We start from the raw sequence: 6,126 nt of genomic DNA on the forward strand, positions 1-6,126 counted from the left end.
TGATGTTCAATGATAATAATCAGGAGACAGCACATACCACACTTGACACGACAGGACTGGAAAACGATAGAGAAACATCAGGTACGTAACACACATCAGATAATACTCTGGCGGGGAACAAAAGAAAAGAGAGAGAAGAAATAGGGTGAGAAATCAGAAGGAAGAGAGAACAGGTGTGAGCGTTAATGAGATAATGAGATAAGGAACAGCTGAACAAAAGGAGAGAAAATGGAAAAGGGTGAAAGGTGAAAAAAGACCAGGAAAGGGAGTAAGAGAGAAAGAAAAGAAACAGAGGAAGGAGCCCGATTCATGACAAGCATGTTCATAAATAGTCTGCAATGATGTCTGTTCTTTCACTCCAATAATTTTCCAAGCAGTGTGGATCATCCGGAACAGTTTAGTTCTACGTTGTACGGACAGATTACCAAACCAGACTGTAATGCTATATCTAATTAAGCTCTCAAAGACTGCCTGATAGAAAATTATCATAAACCCTTGATCCACTCCATAAAGTCTCAGAAGACGTAAGAAGTGCAACCGTTGTTGTAACCTACTACAAAGATTATCTACATGAATATTCCATGTCAGTGAATTATCAAAAGAGACCCCGAGATATTTATATGAAGGCACCTGTATGATGATTTCATCGTGGTTAATCACAGGCCTGTGATCACCAACTCCTCTTGGGTCAAACACCATCTCCTGTGTCTTATTGACATTCAGAGCTAGGTGGTTGTCCTCACACCAGATTACAAACCTACCAATCTCTGCAAGATATTCAGACATGTCCTCTTTCTTTTTCAATAAACCTAAAACTGCAATATCATCTGAGAATTTAATGATGTGGTTATTAGAATACTGCCTTCTACACTCATCTGTATACAAAGTGAACAAAACCGGTGAACTAACACAACCCTGAGGGGCTCCTGTACTCAACGTTCTGAATTCAGATAATGTACCATTAACACTAACCTACTGCCGATTGGTCAAAAAAGAATAATACCATTTTATAATAAGTGGATGAACTTTAAAATCATTCAACCTTGCAATTAAGAGATGCGGCTGCAGCATATTGAAAGCTGAACTAAAATCTACAAATAAAAGACGTGCATAAGAGCTAGGATCCTCTAAATGCTTATTTATAAAATGTGTAATAGCTATAACAGCATCATCTGTACTTCTATTGCTCCTGTATGCACATTGAAATGGGTCTGATAGACCACTAACCTCTGTTTTTACAAAATTAATCATAATTTTCTCAAAACACTTCATTACTATTGAAGTGAGTGCTACTGGACGATAATCATTATTCTCCTTACAGCTAACCTTTTTTTGGGACGGGGTACAAACAAAAAAATCAAGTGCAAATACAAATACAAAAATAAGATGGTTCTTAATAATCACCCTTTATTAAATGTATGAACACAGAAACCCCCTGTTAAAAGGTTAATGTCACATTTCCCATTCCATGACTAGTAAAATAATCGCAATGTATTCTCTGTAAAATTGCGTAATCCGCAGGGTGATGGAAAAAGTTTGGTGGCTACACATTCTGCAGCGCCACGTCGCGTGTAGGACAACTCGAGGTATCGCACACCGGACGCGCACTTTATCAGTTTTTGGCCAGCAGTATTCTTATGTTTAAGGAGATTATTAAATTAAGATAATGTCTGTACTATGTTATGATTGTACTGTACAATTAAATACAATAGTTGCTGAGTCTGTGATCTGAACACTTTCCCTCAGAGCATCCATTAAATGAATCAATTGAGAATATCATATTTTCATTCAAGCAGCTGATTTCTGTAAATTAATGTAAAACTAAATGTACATTGCAGCACAGGGTGAAGTCATTTACAATGATTTGAGACAAATATAATGTAAATTTAATATAAAAAAATGTAAATGGCGCTCTGTGTCGCGGCAGGATTTTGAACAAGAGCCGTTGCTGGGTGCCGCGGACAGACGCCGAATGGCACAACCGGTGTGTGTACACTCGAAGAGAAAATGTGTTTGAATTTTAGAGACGTGGCGCTGCGCTTCTCGTCCGGTGTGCGACCCCCTTTAAAGTGCTGTTTTCTTTTGAGCCGAAGAACTCCCATTCAGGCAAGCTTACTTTTTTCGGGTGTGGACAGTGTTTCACTCTCTCGCTCAGACGACATTCTTCTCAGAGTAGCTGCGCGGCCCGGGCTGGGTCTTCTTGTTTTATAGGTGTCAGCGGGTGCAATACAGCACCTGAGAGGTCAACCAGGTACTCGCGCTGGAGTATTTACGTGTCATGTTATCATAACAGTCCTATTCATTTTAAACATTCTGGTTATCGCCAATACCGGTATATTGCCACACTCTAAATTAACACGATGTCGATATTTCATGCTTTGAATATCACGATTATCGTCAACACCGGTATATTGCGACACCCCTAGCGTGTCTATAGATTTCTGATAAATGGGGCACCAGGCTTCTGCCAGCTCTCTACAGCAAGATTTCAGTATCCGCCCAGAAATGCCGTCTGGCCCAGAAGCCTTGTTAGGACAGACATGTGAAAACAGTCTCTCCACCATATGCTGGTCAATTATTGTTTTAGGATAATCCAATAAAGACAAGGCATCCAGTGCAGTTTCCTGCTCCTGTGAGAAGTTTCTTACGTCAAACCTACAATAAAAATTGTTCAACTCATTTGCCTTTGCCTCCTCATCTATCACATTGATAGATCTTTTGGCTGGAGCCATATTTGTCATATATTTCATAGAGTCCCATAGTTTTTTAATGTTCATAGTCGAACAATGAGCCTCAAATTTCTCCCTCTCCTTCCTCCTAGCTGTCCTTAGTTTATAATTCGATTCCTTCTGTGCACCTTTCATAGCTACAAGGTCTCCTTTCCTAAAAGCCACTTTTTTTCCGTACTATGCACTCTTTAATTTCCTTGGAGATATAAGATTTGTTGTTTGGATACATAGTTATTATTTTTTGGTCTTACACATTGTCTTTACAGAAATGTATATAATCTGTCATAGTCTCTACAGCCTCCTCCAAGTCCAAACTTTGAAAGAGGTTCCAGTCGGTACAGGAGAAGCATCCTTTTAAGGTTTCAATACCATCACTATTCCACACATAAACAGTTTTAGTTTGTGGTTTACTGCTTTTAAGCAGGGACTTATACAAAGGAATTAAATGGACAGCATTATGATCAGAGGAGCCTAGTGGTGATTTAACCTTAGCTGTATAGGCATTCTTAATAGAAAGTGACCCGTGCCAACAGATAAAAGAGAAAGTGAGAACTGATTCAATCCTAGTCCTGGTTTACAAGAGTTTGAACGCAAGGAAGCTGTACAAACATGGTTCAGTCAGGGTAAGAGGTGTAGGAGGCCAAATGACCAGCGCTGGCCTTCTGAGCCTCCTCGTGGACCACAGGACGATCTTCTCTAAGAGGGAGTGAGTAAAGGCACACGTTGTTGTCGTTATTGGCCAGTGCCCCTAATGTTTACATCCGTCAAGTATCGTTTGTAACGGAAATGACCGAAAGGTTACTAAGCACTTTTTTTTCTGAATGTATCTATGGTATATTTTTATATATTTGCACTGCCATGACAGCAATGGTGCTGTCGATTTACCTTGTTGTTGCATCTATAAAAGTGTGCTGTTTCAAATTCACATTTTATAGTGCATTGTCATTTCTGCATCTAATATCAAAGTTTTTATTAATAATACAGTGGAAATTAGTAGACATGTGAATATTTGGTTAGCATGTTGATTTACAGTGTGTGCCCCTAAGTTTTCTGGTTGTGCCCCTAAAGTTTTCAGTTGGGGGCCACTGTGTATGGAGGACCAACTCTACCATATTTAAAAATAAATACAGAAATAAATAAATGCTCAATAAATAAATAAGCATACAATTAATTGCCCCAAAAAATACAATATACAAATAAATGTAGGTAGAAATTAAATTATACAGTGAGACATAAATGTATATATCTCTTTTAATTAGCTTATTTATTTATTCACCTTTGTAATAATTACCTTATTTATTTATTGTCCGTTATAATCTTCAACTTTATTTATTAATTACTTATTTTTTTAAGTATTTATTTATGTGCATGTTATAATATTTTTGTCCGTTTTATTCTTCTTTTGTATTTTTTTACCCTATTTATTTCTTCAATGCTATTTATTTCTGCCTGTCGTTTTTACATTTCTGTATGCATTTCTGCCTCATTATGCAAATGAGGAGGGGCTGTGTCTTAAGGGGTCAACTTCTGCCCATTGGTTGGTTAGCATTTTACTGCATCGGTCGAATCTACATGCCACCGGCCACAGTCACAACAAAGATGGCTACCTACGATGAAGTTGTCAGTGAGCTGAGGCATTTAGCAACTGTTTTTGAAAACAATGTTATAAGTATTGATTTTATTATTTTTCGTTTGGATGCTCTGACAGAACGTGTGTTTCAGTTAGCGGCACTCATGGACACAGATGTCGTCGACAATGTAGTTTTTCAGAATCTGGAGGAAGCGGCCCATCTTCTTAACTCGGTCGCTAACGTGAATCACACACCTGGGATAGCTGGTCGCCCTGCTTATATGCTGCCTGTGGACGCCGTGGAAGGACTTTTACGTGCGGGTTTGCCTGTTGGTGCCATTGCAAGGCTTTTTGGAGTCAGCGAAACAACAGTTCGTCGTCGGATGGCAGAGAATGACATAAGGTGAGTGTACCATTACATGTGATGCCAATAGAACCAGTGTGTGTAACGTCACCAAATCACAAGAATGCACAGGAGAAAGACAAACCCGATCCTTGTGTTAATTTACAAAGTTATGGAACTAAACAAGAATGCATAGAAAGTAACGTTAAGTTGCACACACAGTGACTTAAGACTCCACTTTAGACTCCTCAAAAGACTTCAGACTCGACTCGGACTCGAGGTGCGGGACTCGTGAACAATGTTTATTTTTAGGAAGCGTTTGATGAGCTTCCTCCGTTACCTATAACCTGTCTACGTAACACGTAGTATCTGCTGCGCGCGGCTGCACGTGAGTGAGAGTTGACAACAAACACCGGTGTTGTGCCGAATTCCGACTCCCTGCCAGAATCTGACTCCCCTCGCGAGCACGCGCATGACGTCAAATTCGTGCCGCCAGCTCCGAAACAGACAGGCATCAGACGACGTAAGAAATTACATGATGGCAATTTGTCTGTAGATCTTTGATCATGTATTCATCAGTTATTTGTCTTTGATCATGTTATTTGACCATACTCGTATGATTTACAACTTGAACTGTCTAGCTGAGATTTGTTGCTTGAATTGTGTTTTTACAGTATTATAAAACAGTGTTTTTGAAACACTACAGTGTTTTTGTAGTAAAACAAGGGTTTAGTTTCGTAAGGGTAGCCTACACCTAAACATGAACATGATTACTAAAGGGATGCAGACAAATTTGTCATTTGACTTTACTGCCTACATTATCTTTATAAAAAACAACAATGCTGCCAAAATCATACTCCCCTATGTAAAATACTTATTATTGAACCTGAACACTTGTGCTTTTTTGCAGGTAGTCTTTAGGGTGAGATGTGTCCCCAGAATGAGTATTTTGGGTGTTTGACCCAGCAAAAGGGATATCAGTGAGGGGGTGTGAATTCGGCAATGCTGCCAAAATCATACTCCCCTATGTAAAATGCTTATTATTGAAACTACACACTTGTGCTTTTTTGCAGGTAGTCTACAGGATGAGATGTGTCCCCAGAATGAGTATTTTGGGTCTCTGACCCAGCAAGAGGGATATCAGTGAGGGGGGTGTGAATTCGGCAATGCTGCCAAAATCATACTCCCCTATGTAAAATACTTATTATTGAACCTGAACACTTGTGCTTTTTTGCAGGTAGTCTTTAGGGTGAGATGTGTCCCCAGAATGAGTATTTTGGGTGTTTGACCCAGCTAAAGTGATCTCAGAGTGGGGGGTGTGAATTCGGCAGGGCTGCCAAAATCATACTCCCCTATGTAAAATGCTTATTATTGAACCTGAACACTTGTGCTTTTTTGCAGGTAGTCTACAGGATGAGATGAGTCTCCAGAAAGAGTGTTTTGGGTCTCTGACCCAGCTAAAGTTGTTAGGGAGGTTCAGACAA

Source organism: Rhinichthys klamathensis, unplaced genomic scaffold (assembly GCF_029890125.1).
Source record: "Rhinichthys klamathensis goyatoka isolate OS25496 unplaced genomic scaffold, OSU_Roscu_1.1 h1tg000223l_1, whole genome shotgun sequence".
NCBI classification, from domain to species: Eukaryota; Metazoa; Chordata; class Actinopteri; order Cypriniformes; family Leuciscidae; genus Rhinichthys; species Rhinichthys klamathensis.